Source organism: Macrotis lagotis, chromosome X (assembly GCF_037893015.1).
Source record: "Macrotis lagotis isolate mMagLag1 chromosome X, bilby.v1.9.chrom.fasta, whole genome shotgun sequence".
Classification (NCBI taxonomy): domain Eukaryota; kingdom Metazoa; phylum Chordata; class Mammalia; order Peramelemorphia; family Peramelidae; genus Macrotis; species Macrotis lagotis.
In genome coordinates, this window is record NC_133666.1 from 151,653,501 (window position 1) to 151,666,847 (window position 13,347).

Sequence of the window (13,347 nt, forward strand, 5' to 3'; positions counted from 1 at the left end):
ATAAAGATGATGAGAATCAACTGCTATCACAACTCAAAGGCTCTGATTTCAAAAGCAAAATCTCTCTCTTCCTATGCACAAAATTAGTGCACTTTTAGTTTTCCTTGAATCTCATTGCTTAGGAAATTCAGGCATTTGTTCTTGATCTTCACATTTTCCCAAATTGTTATTTAATTAGACAATTTCAGAAAGGGAGAAAAATCAAGATATTCCTTTTGACTAAATGAACTGCCTTTGCTTTTCAATGAAATTTATGTTCTACTGCTCATGCAAAAAGCTTCCTGAAAACTTATGAGTTATATGGCAAGAATATTATATCTCCCCCAGAAGTTCAAATTTTTGTCCATTGTCTAATCACTTTAAAGGAACAGAAAATAGATTTTCTTCTCACAATCAAAAGAAGTTTCTCTCCTAGTCATGACAAAATTCTTGTCAGTCTGCCTTAATAACCTGATTCCTCACCTGAAAAATGATCATCTACCCAAGAGCTAGTGTGACTTCAGAAAGTCTGGGGAACAGTCAATAGAGTATTTGCTGCCCAATGACTCCAGGAGAAATGCTAAGAGCAGAACAGTGGTTTGTATGCAATTTTTATCAATCTGATGAAAACCTTTGATATTGTCAGTCATTGGAGCTGGTGGAAGATCTTGGCAAAATTTGGTGGCTAGGAGTTCATCAGTATTGGATACCAGTTACACAATGACATTATTGTACAGATTCTGGATAATAGACAATGTCTTTTTACTTTCCCAGTCATCAAGAGAGTGAAGCAGGGCTATCTACATGTTCCCAGGCTCTTTAGCATGATATTTTCAGTAATGTTGTCAACTGTCTTCAACAAGGACAAAAATAACATCAAGGTCGACTTCCAAACTGATAATTAATTATTTAACTTGAAAAGACTACAAGCTAACATCAAAATAGAGGAAGAGTTGATATACAACTTTTTATTTGCAGATGATTGTGAACTCATTGCAAACTCTGAGGCTTAAATGCATCAGAATATGAATTGATTCTTTATAACGTGTGCTAATTTTGACCTGACAATTAACACCAAGAAAACAGGTTCTCCGCCAGCCAACACTAAACCATCCATATGTGGATGGAGAAATTCTGAATACTGTGGATGAGTTAATTTACCTTGGCAGAATACATATATAGTTAATGAGGTTGACATATGCATTGCCAGAGCTAAGTCAGTGTTTGTAAGACTCTGAAGGAAAATGTATGACAGAAGAGATATCAGACTGCCTACCAAACTAAAGATCTATAGAGCCAAATCTTTATTTTCTTTAGTGAGTTTTTGTGGATTTTTTTCCATTTGGACAATTTTGCTTTGTAGGAAGCTCTTTTCTTCAATGAATTTTTGTACCTCCTTTTCCATTTGCTCCCTTTCAATTATCTTAGTAAGATTCTGAATGTCACCCTACAAGATAAGGTACTAGACCCTGAAATCCTTTCTCAAACTAAATTGTCAAGTATTCAAATTCTATTGAAGAGAATTCAATTCCAATGGAAGGCAAGGTTGTTCAATTGAGAACCATACACTTGACTAAAATATTTTATGGAGAACACACATAAGGAAAACACTCTCAATCCCAAGAAATCATTCTAAAAAATACTGGAAACAATTAGCAATTTGAGCAAAGTTGCAGGATATAAAATAAACCCTCATAAATACTCAGCTCAACTCAATATAACTAACAAGATACAGCAGGAAGAGCTAGAAAGAGAAATCCTATTCAAAGTAAGCTCAGACAATATAACATACCTGGGAGTCTATTTGCCAAGGTAGACTCAGAAACTTTTTGAAAACAATTACAAAACACTTCTCACACAAATAAAATCAGATTTAAATAAGCGGCAAACATCAACTGCTCATGGATGGGTAGAGCTAATATAATAAAAATGACAATTCTACCAAAATTAAACTACCTGTTTAGTGCCCTACCAATCAAAATTCAAAAAAAATTACTTTAATGAGATAGGAAAAGTTGTAAATAAATTCATACAGAGAAATAAAAAGTCAAGAATGTCTAGGGATTCAATGAAAAAAAGTACAAAAGAAAGTGGCTTAGCCCTACCTGATCTAAAATTATATTATAAAGCATCAGTCATCAAAACTGTCTGGTACTGGCTAAGAAATAGAGTGGTGGACCAGTGGAATAGACTAGGGGCAATAGCAGGAAATGATTATAGTAATCTGCTGTTTGATAAACCCAAAGAGTCCAGCTATTGGAATAAAAACTCTCTCTTTGATAAAAACTGCTGGGAAAATTGGAAGTTAGTATGGAAGAAACTTGGATTAAACCAACACCTCATACCCTTTACCAAGATAAGATCCAAATGGATACAGGATTTAGACATAAAAAACAATATTATAAGCAAACTAGGAGATCAAGGAGTAGTTTACCTGTCAGATCTATGGAAAGGGAAGCAGTGTATGACTAAGGAAGAGATGGAGAACCTCACTAAAAATAAACCAGATGATTTTGATTACATTAAATCAAAAAGCGTTTGCACAGACAAAACCACTGTAACCAAGATCAAAAGAAGTGTAGTAAACTGGGAAACAATCTTTACAACTAATGCTTCTGATAAAGGACTCCTTTCTAAAATATACAGAGAACTGAGTCAAATTTTACAGAAAAAAAAGCCATTCTCCAATTGACAAATGGTCAAAGGATATGCAAAGGCAATTTACAGATGAGGAGATCAAAGCTATCCTTAGTCATATGACAAATTGTTCTAAATCATTACTTATTAGAGAAATGCAAATTAAAGCTTCTCTGAGGTACCACCTCACACCTCTCAGACTGGTCATATAGAAGAAAGGACAATGACCATTGTTGGAAGGGTTGTGGGAAATCTGGGACACTATTACATTGTTAGTGGAGCTGTGAACTCATCCAACCTTTCTGGAGAGAATTTTTGGAACTACACCCAAAAGGCAATAAAAATATTCATACCCTTTGATCCAGCAATACCACTACTGGGTCTATACCCTGAAGAGATGATGAAAAAGGGGAAAATATCACTTGTACAAAATATTCATAGCAGCCCTCTTTGTGGGCAAAGAATTGGAAACCAGGTAAATGTCCTTCACTTAGGGAATGGTTTAGCAAACTGTGGTATATGTATGTCATAGAACACTATTGTTCTATCAGAAACCAGAAGGGATGGGAATTCAGGGAAGCCTGGAGGGATTTGCATGAACTGATGCTGAGTGAGATGAGAAGAACCAGTAAAACATTGTACACCCCAACAGCAACATAGGGGCAATGATCAACCTTGATGGACTTGCTCATTCCACCAGTGCAACAATCAGGTACAATTTGAGGGTATCTGCAATGGAGAATACCATCTGTATCCAGAGAAAGAATCATGGAGTTTGAACAAAGACCAAAGACTATTAACTTTAATTTAGGAAAAAAACTGATATCTTATTGTCTGATCTTGCTATCTTTTATAATTTATGTTTCTTCCTTAAGGATATGATTTCTCTCTCATCATATTCAATTTGGATCAAAGTACAACATGGAAAAATTTAAAGTCTGGCAAATTGCCTTCTGTGGGGGAGGGAGGGAAGTAAGATTAGGGGAAAATTGTAAAACTCAAAATAAATAAAATATAATTCAAAAACAAAGAAAAAACACTCACATATAGGTCAGAAGAAGAGCTAGAAGGACACTCTCAAAATCTCTCTGAAGAACTTTGGAGTTGATTGTGACACATGGGAAATACTGGTAAAGAACGACTCATGCTTGCACAAAGAAGGTGCTAGGCCCCTTGAGCAAATGAGAATTGCAATAGCTCAAAATAAATGTGAGATGCATGTCACATGTTCAGGTGAACTCTTTATGCTTAACCTGTTGAACAACCTTCATAGTTCATATTGTTCTGATCAGTCATAGTCAGGCAAAAGGCATATAACCCCAACATAGTTCTATCATTTTTGTCCTCTTCAATTACAAAAGACACCAAGGAACCAACCACAAAAAAATATTGAAGAAAATATTAGCACAGGGGCAGCTAGGTGGAGTAGTGGATAAAGCAGCACCGGCCCTGGAGTCAGGAGTACCTGGGTTCAAATCTGGTCTCAGACACCTAGCTGTGTGGCAAGCCACTTAACCCCATTTGCTTTACAAAAAAACCTAAAAAAAAATATTAGCACAAAAAACTGACCCAATGAACTCCTTAGAAAGAAGAAAGGAACTCCTTTAAAAAGCAGAATAAATCTAATGGAAAAGAAGGTACAAAAATTTGGAGGAAAAAAATGATTCCTTAAGAACTAGAATTAGGCAAATAGAAGTGAATAGTTCCTTGAGACATTAAGAACAATAAAAATCAAGTCAAAAGGAATAAAAAAAATCAAAAATATGAAACATCTAATGAGAAAAACAACATACCTGGAAGATAGATTGAGGAGAGGTGAGAAAGAAGGATGTATTTGGAGAAATGGAAAGGAATATGCAGAAGAGGGAAATTTTTCTCACTGAAAAAAAAAAGGAGTGCAAGGAAGTGTTTTAACAATAGAAAAGGGGGGCGGAGCCAAGATGGCCACAAGAAGGGATCCAGTCTTAGGAGCTCTCTGATAAAATTCATCAGCTAAGGACTCTAACTAAACTTTCGAGAGACAGAACCCACAAAGGGACCCAGTGAGGCAGTTCTCCTACTCAAGGTAACCTGGAAAAGTCCCTGGGGTCGGAGGGACAGCCTGCCAGAGGGGTGGCCTGCCAGAGCAAAAGAAATTCAGCCGCCTCCCGGAGGCAGCCCCAGAGCGCTGGGAGTCTCAGCTCACAGCAGCGGGGGCGTCTCCTGAGCTGCACCCCGAGGAGCACCGGGCACAAAGTGGGGGAACAGCTGGGGACCTCTGCCAGAGCGAGCACATGGAGCCCAGCCCTCAGGGCACACAGCAAGCAGCATGGTCTTTCCCCAGCCCTGATCCAGGAAACAGAAGCAGGAGGAGCTGGTAAGCAGGAGCCCCCAGGGCATGAGCCCATTGAGCTGAGGGAGGGGAGTGAAGAGAGAGAGAGACTGCAGAGCTCTGTCCTCTGCCCCTGGAACAGGACTCTGGGGCTCTGACCACATTCAGATCCTGATCTTAGTCTAGGCGCCCCCATAGAACATCAGGGCCCCCCCCCCACCTCAGCCCTGTGGCAGAGGGGGGTGCTTATAGTCATTCACAGACCAGGAGGGAGGACAGAGCCTCACACACTGAGACCCTTGTGGGAGTGTCCCAAAAGCTCAAGAAACACCCCAAACCAGGCCCAGGATGGGAAAATGAGCAAGCAGAGAAACAAAAAGACTATTGAGAAATATTTTGCAAATGAGCCCAAGAAGGACCAAAATACTCAGTCTGAAGATGAGGAAGCACAAGCTCCTGCATCTAAAGACTCCAAGAAAAACAGAAATTGGGCTCAGGCTATGATAGAGCTCAAAAAAGACTTTGAAAATCAAATGAGGGAGTTGGAAGACAAACTGGGAAAAGAAAGGAGAGAGATGCAGGAAAAACATGAAAATGAAGTCAGCAGCTTAGTCAAGGAAATCCAAAAAAATGCTGAAGAAAATAGCATGCTAAAAACCAGCTTAGGTCAAATGGATAAAACAGTTCAAAAAAGTTATTGAGGAGAAGAATGCTTTAAAAAGCAAAATTGGCCAGATGGAAAAAGAGATAAGAAAACTCTGAGGAGAACAAATCCTTCAGACAAAGAATAGAATTCAGGGAAATTGAATTTACCAGAAATCAGGAATCAATACCTCAAAACCAAAAAAAATGAAAAATTAGAAGAAAATGTGAAATATCTCATTGAAAAAACAACTGATATGGAAAACAAACTTAGGAAAGATAATTTAAAAATTATTGGAATACCTGAAAGTCATGATCAGGAAGAGAGCCTTGACGTCATTTTCAAAGAATTACTACAGGAAAATTGCCCTGATATTCTAGAAGCAGAGGGCAAAATAGAAATGGAGAGAATCCACCGATCCCCCCAAGAAAGAGATCCTAAAAAAACCAACCCCTAGGAATATTATAGCCAAGTTCCAGAACTCCCAAGTCAAAGAGAAAATATTACAAGCAGCCAGAAGGACACAGTTCAAATATCAAGGAGCTGCAGTCAGGATCACACAGGACTTACCAGCAGCTACATTGGAAGCTTGTAGGGCTTGGAATACAATATACCAGAAGGCAAAAGAGCTTAGAATACAGCCAAGAATGAACTACCCAGCAAGGCTGAATGTCTTCTTCCAGGGAAAAAGATGGACTTTCAATGAACCAGGGGAATTTCAAATGTTCCTTTTGGAATGGCCAGAGCTGAACAGAAGGTTTGATCTTCAGACGCAGGACTCAGGTGAAGCATGGAGATTGGAGGAGAGGGGAGAAATATGAGGGACTTAATGAGGCTGAACTACATGTATTCTTGCATAGAAAAATGACACTGATAATACTCATATGAACCTTCTCTGTTAATAGAGCAGGTAGAGAGGGCTTTTATAGTTGAAGCACAGGAGAAAGCTGAATTCGAAGATAAAATATGGTGTAAAAATGGAGTCAATAGAAAAAAAGGGAAATGGAATGGGAGAAAGAAAAAGGAGGGGCGGGGGGAAATAGTCCAAGATATTTCACATAAGATTTTTTTTATTACAATGAGCTATTGCAATGATATGGAAGTAGGGAGGCAAGGGGGAATGAGGGAACCTTTGCTCTCATCAGAGATGGCTAGGAGAGGAAACAGCATATATACTCAATGGGGTATAGACATCTGGAGTAAGAAGGAGCGGGGAGCAGGGGGAAGGGGGTGGGGATGTGAATAAAGGAGGAGAGGATGGACCATGGGGGGAGAGTGGCCAGTTATAACACATTTTCTTTCTTACTTCTTGCAAGTGGCTGGGATTGGAAGGCCTGCCCAAGACCACAGGGCCAGGTGGATTCTGGTCCTAAGGGGTGGTATGGGGGCTCAAGGCTTCTTGGCCCGAGGACCAGGGATCTGTCTGCTGCGCCACTCAGCTACCCTAAAGCAGATTCAGAGTGAAAGGAGAGAGAAAAATAGAGTCCATGGTAGTGGAGAAATAAGAGAGGGAGTTGCAATCAGCAATGGCAACGCTGGAAAAATAACAAAATAACTTTTGTGATGGACTTATCATAAAGAATGAGATCCACCCATGACAGAATTGTTGGTGTTGGAACAAAGACTCAAGCACATTTTTTGTTATTATTATTTGGGGGAGGGTGCAGGGCAAATGGGGCTGGGTGGCCTGCCTGGGGCCACATAGCAGGGTGATCATTGGGTGTCTGGGGCCGGATTTGAACCCAGGTGCTCCTGGCTCAAGGGCCAATGCTCTTTCTGCCACCCAGCCACACCTACTATTATTACTATTTTATTTTATTTGGGGTCTTTTTTTCTTTCTTTTTTTTTGGTTTTTGCAGGGCAGTGGGGATCGGGTGGCTTGCATGTCAAACGGCTGGGTGATTGGTGGTTTTACAAGGCTGGAAATGGACTTGGGTGCTCGTGGCTCCAGGGCTAGTGCCTCGTCCATTGTGCCACCTGGCCATATCTACAATTATTACTATTATTTTTTTTATTTTAATTTTTTTCTCTCCCCTTTCCTTTTTTCGCCCAAGCAAGTCTATCTATATTCATGGGGGAGGAGGGGTATTTTGTTTACTCGTAAACAAGAATATTTTATTAATGTAAAAAAAAATTTGTACAAAATTAGAATAAAAAAATAAATGTAAATAAATGTAAAAAAACAATAGAAAAGAAAATGAGGAGAGAAGTTTTAAAAATATTGAACTTATAACAGTTATTTTTGTAGTGGTAGAGAATTTGGAAGTTGAAAGGATGTCCATCAATTGGAAAATGGCTGAACAAGCTAAGACTATTATGGATTTTCATGTTCTGTAAGAAATCTTGAGTAGTCTGACTTCAGAAAAGCATATAAAGATTTGCATGAACTGGTACTGAGTGAAGTGAGAAGAATGAGGAGAACATTGTATACACTAATAGCAGTATTGTAAGATGATCAATTATGATGGAGATAACTACTCTCAACAATTCAGAGCTCAAAGGAAAATTCTGACTGACCTGTTGAGAGAAAAAACTATGAATTCTGAATGCAGAGCAAAAAATACTATGTTCACTTTTTAAAACTTCTTTTATATTTTTACTTTCTTTCTCATGTTTTTCTCTTAGTTCTAACTCTTCTTTTAAAACATGACTAATATGTAATATGTTAAACACCATTGTACATGTACAACCTATATAAGATAGTTTGCTGTTTTGGGTGGAAAAGGAGGTTGGTAGAAAATGTGAAACTCAAAAGTCTACAGAAGGATGAATGCTGAAAACTATCTTTGCATGTGGGTGGGAAAAAATGTTTGGAGTCATTAAAAAAGTAAATAAACAAATAAACAAACAAACAAATAAATAAATAAATTAGAAAAAAGAATTATTGGACTACTTGAAAGTCATGATCAAAAAAAAGAGCCTAGACATCAGATTTCAGGAAATTATTAAGGAAAACTGCCATGATATCTTAGATCCAAAAGGTAAAATAGAAATAGAAAGAATACACTAATCTCCTCCTAAAAGTGACCCCAAGATGAAAATTCCCAGGAATATTAGAGTCAAATTCCAGTAATCCCAAATCACAGAGAAAATACTTCAAATAGCCAGAAGAAAATAATTTAAATATCAGGGATCATTCAAGATTTAGTATATTTTCTGTTAAAGAAACATAATGTAAAATGATATTCCAGAAGGATATAGGAGCTAGGATTATAACCTAGACTCACATACCCAGCAAAATAGTGTAATGCTTCAGGGGGGGAAAGTGGCTATTTAAGGAAATACAGGACTTTCAAGGATTTCTGATGAAAAGAACAGAGTTGAATAGAAAATTTGACATTCAAATACAAGACTCAGGAGAAGTACAAAAAAAAAGAAAATAGGAAAAAATAATAAGAACTTGTAAAGCTAAATTATTTACATTCCTATATAGGGAAAGATACATGTAACTCTTTTTGTTTGTTTTTGCAAGATAATGGTTATGTGACCATTGTTATGTGTGTCATAACAACTTGCCAAAAGTCACATACAAATTAGGTCATTATTAAGTGTCAGAGGTTGGCTTTGAACTTGGATCCTATGACTCCAGGGTTGATGCTCTATCTACTGTGTCACCTAGCTACCCCCATACTTGTAACTGAAGACCCTTATCATTATTATGGGAGTAAAAAAAGGAATTTCCATAGAAGACATGGGTGTGAGTCAATGAGATGGAATGATCTAAAAAAAAATGAAGAGGTGAAAAAAGAGGGATATATTTAGAGAAATGGAAAGGAAAATATAGAATAGAAAATTTTTTCTCACATAAAAAAAGGAGTGCAAGAAAGAGTTTAAACAATGGAGAAAATGGGGCAAGTGGAGAGCAATGCTTGAACCTCATTCTCACAAGAATTGGTTCACTGAGGGAAGGGTATTTATTCATACTCAGTTGTGAATAAAAATGTAATTTACTCAATAGGGAAATAGGAGGGGAAGAGTATAAGAGAATATCAGACTGAAATAAAGGAGAATGAATATTTATGGAAGCAATGATTAAAAGCAAAATAGAGTTTTAAGAAGGGCGAGAGAGGAAAGAGGGAATAGAAGATAATGGAATGGTGGGAAATATAACTGAATGTGAAGGGGATGAACTCATCCATAAAAAGTAAGGAATATAGCAGAATGGATTAAAAACCAGAATCCAATGATATTTTGATTACAAGAGATACAACTTGAAAGAGAAAAAAAACAGAGTTAAAATATGCTTCTAATCTAATATGCTTCAGCTGAAGAAAAAAAAATCAGGGGTAACAATCATAGCCTCAGATAAGCCAAAAGCAAAATAAGTCCAATTAAAAGAGATAATCATGAAAACTTTATTTTGCTTTAAAAAAATCAGACAATAAAGTAATATCAAAAGTTTTTACAGGAAGTTCCTCTGATAAAACCTCATTTCCCAAAAATATACTGAGAATGCAATTGATACAAATGTATAAAAAATAAGAACCATTCCCCAATAAATAAATGGTCAAAGGATGTAAATAGGCAGTTTTCAGAAGAAGAAATCAAATCTATCTATAGTCATATGAAAAAAAATGCTTAAATCACTATTGATTTGAGGAATACAAATTCAAACAACTTTTAGGTACCACCTCATACATACTAGAAATGATAAATTCTAGAAGAGAAGAGGAAAAATAGGTAAACTGATTAACTACTATTTGATAGTCAACTGCTCCAACCATACTGGAAAACATTTTTGAGCTAGGCCTAAAACTACATATTCTTTGACTCAGCAATACCACTACTTTCCTAAAGAAGGAGAAAAAGGAGAATGACCTATATGGACAAAAAAATATTTTTAACGACTCTTTTTATGGTGATCAAAAATTGGAAATGAAAGAGATGCTCATCAATTGAGGAACAGCTGAATAAGGTGTGGTATAGGATTATGACGAAATACTATCACACTCCAAGAAATGATGATGGGCTGGGGTAAGGAGGTTCTTTTATTATTTTTTTATTTGGAATTTTTTTTAAATTCTAGGCATCTCAACTGTTTTTCTTATTTCTATACCATGATTACTTTCCATGATATCTACCTCAGTGAATATATTAAAAATAGTTTTCTCCTTTACCCTTCTTTGTTGGATCAGACAGTGAGAGAATACCGCCCACCATGATTTTAAAATAATAAACAGACCATGAAACATGAAAAAAAAAACTTGTTGGTGCAGCTAGGTGGCACAATGGGTAGAGCACTGACCCTGGAATCAGGAGGACCTGAGTTCAAATCCAGCCCTAAACACTTAATAATTGCCTAGCTGTGTGACCTTGGGCAAGTCACTTAACCCATTGCCTAAAAATATTCTTTTTAGTAAATCCCATCCTCACCATGTAGCTGCTATAAACCATGATCCTGAAATTCAAATCCTTTTCTCAAGAGTATCCTTATAAACTACTGTTCACTTCCTAAATCTGTATCTTATAAAGAAACCATAAAAGTTTTCTGGAAAAAATAGAAGAGAAATGTAATGTATAATGAGGAAGAATATGTGTAAAAGTTGATCTTGATTCTGGGCCAATTACAAGTACCAACTCAGCACTCTAGAACTGGGCACTTTATTATTGCACAAACTGTGACTGTGGTTCAGTATGGAAGAGTTGTAAAGAGAAACAACCCCATTTTAATTATTCTCTCTTCCAGCTTTGGAATTATTTCAAATTATTTCAAATGGTTCTCTGAAAAAAGTAGGGGAAAGGGCAAGTTGCCCTTTTCTCTCATCCTGTTCTTCAAATGGGAGTAAACACAGAGCAGCTAAAGCACATCTTTTCTAGACAATACTGAACTTGAGTTTTAGGATGCTTCTTTTGTGTTTCTTCTTTCCTTTTCTTAGGAAAAGGGGTATCTATCCCCCAAATTGATGTATGCAGGTTTGAAGGCAACCATATGAGTTCAAGAGACCTGGAATTCCTGGCTCTTTTTCATTCTACTTCCCAGTCAATTTTAACCAAAGTGTACTCTGCAATTAATAGAATACTTTTAGAGAACAGTATCACAAACTTAAAAATTATTTCAATCCTTTCCCATTTTTTTTAGGTTTTTGCAAGGCAAATGGGGTTAAGTAGCTTGCTCAAGGTCACATGGTTAGACAATTATTAAGTGTCTGAGGCCAGATTTGAACTCAGGTACTCCTGACTCCAGGGCCAGTGCTCTATCCACTTTGCCACCTAGCCTCCCCCCTTTCCCATTTTTCACCAAAAACACTGATCAAAATTGTTTCAATCATGTAGAATTGAGATGAATTGTGAAGTGTTCAACTGCATTATGTTCTAAAGAAATTCAAGTATCAATATCCTAAGAAAATATTGCAGGACATATAAATTAAGTTACCAAATCCTGTTTCAAGTTGTTCTGTCAAAGCATACTGTAACTCTTTTTTGGTCCATCAATATTTCTTTTTTATGTAGGAAATAAATATTTTGTTACAATTGATTTATATTTGACACTGAGTTCCTTTATTACTCACCTCTTTGGAACATGAGCTACATTGTGCATTTTTTAATAATTTGTTCCTGGAGTAAGACTTTAACAAGCAAAAGAATGTGAAATATGGGTGCCTAGTACTTCTCCCCATCCTTCTTCAGTATTAAAGTGCATAGATGAGGTCCAGAGCAAAGAGATCTTTTAATGGAAATGAAATGAATACAACTCTCAAAGTCTATAGGCCCACAAGTTGTTTTCAATATTTGAAAAAAAGAGAATTTCAATAATGCAATTTAAAATCCTCATCAAAATAATGCCTTATTTTTTTACTGTTTGACATCACAAAGGTTACATAAGGAAAACTGTTATGAACTTGAAATCAGGAGATTCAGATTGAAATTCTACCTCTGACATATATTTGTTATGTTAGCATTGTTCACATGGTTAGTTTATTTTTATTTTTCTGAGTTTTAGTGTAGTCATCTAGAAAATGGACATAATACTACTTACATTCATGATTCCATAGGGCTGTAATATGGGAAACATTTTATGTATAGGAATATATATATATAAGGGAATTTCCTTGTTAGAAAATATTTAGATAAATAGATGATAGATAGATAGATAGATAGATAGATAGATAGATAGATAGATAGATAGATAGATAGATAGATAGATAAATGATAGATAGATAATGTGTATATACACATGCATCAATGTGAGTGTGTTTTAGAATGACAGTTAACCCATTTGGTAGAATTATAGAATCTGAAAGGTCATCAGTTCCAAGTTCATCACTCTGCATGGAAAAATAGCCTCTGGAAATATTACTTGTCATAGTATTACTTGTCATTTACTTTTAATTCCTAGGTTTCCCTGAATAGCTATTGGGTTGGGGATTGTTACTTTCCTGCTTTAGTAGGTATATGCTCAGGAAAAATAAGCTCATCTTAGTAGAGAATGAGCCCAAGAGAAAAATAACTAGAAAAGTAAGTCTGCCAGTGAGGAGAAAAAAAGTAACATGACTACTATGCCTTAGGCAAATCAATGTACTTTTGCACATCAAATTTTTCTTTTATGGAAAAAAGAGGGAGTTGTATTAGGTGAAGCCTAAGATCCCTTCTGTGTCTATATTGTCTAATATTGATACTTTTGAGTTATCAGATCATTGGCCTGATACATAAATATGTATATAATATACAGACTGTGTATAAAATACAGGCATATGTACACACACACACACACACACACACACACACACACGTATATATATATATATATATATATATATATATATATATATATATATAT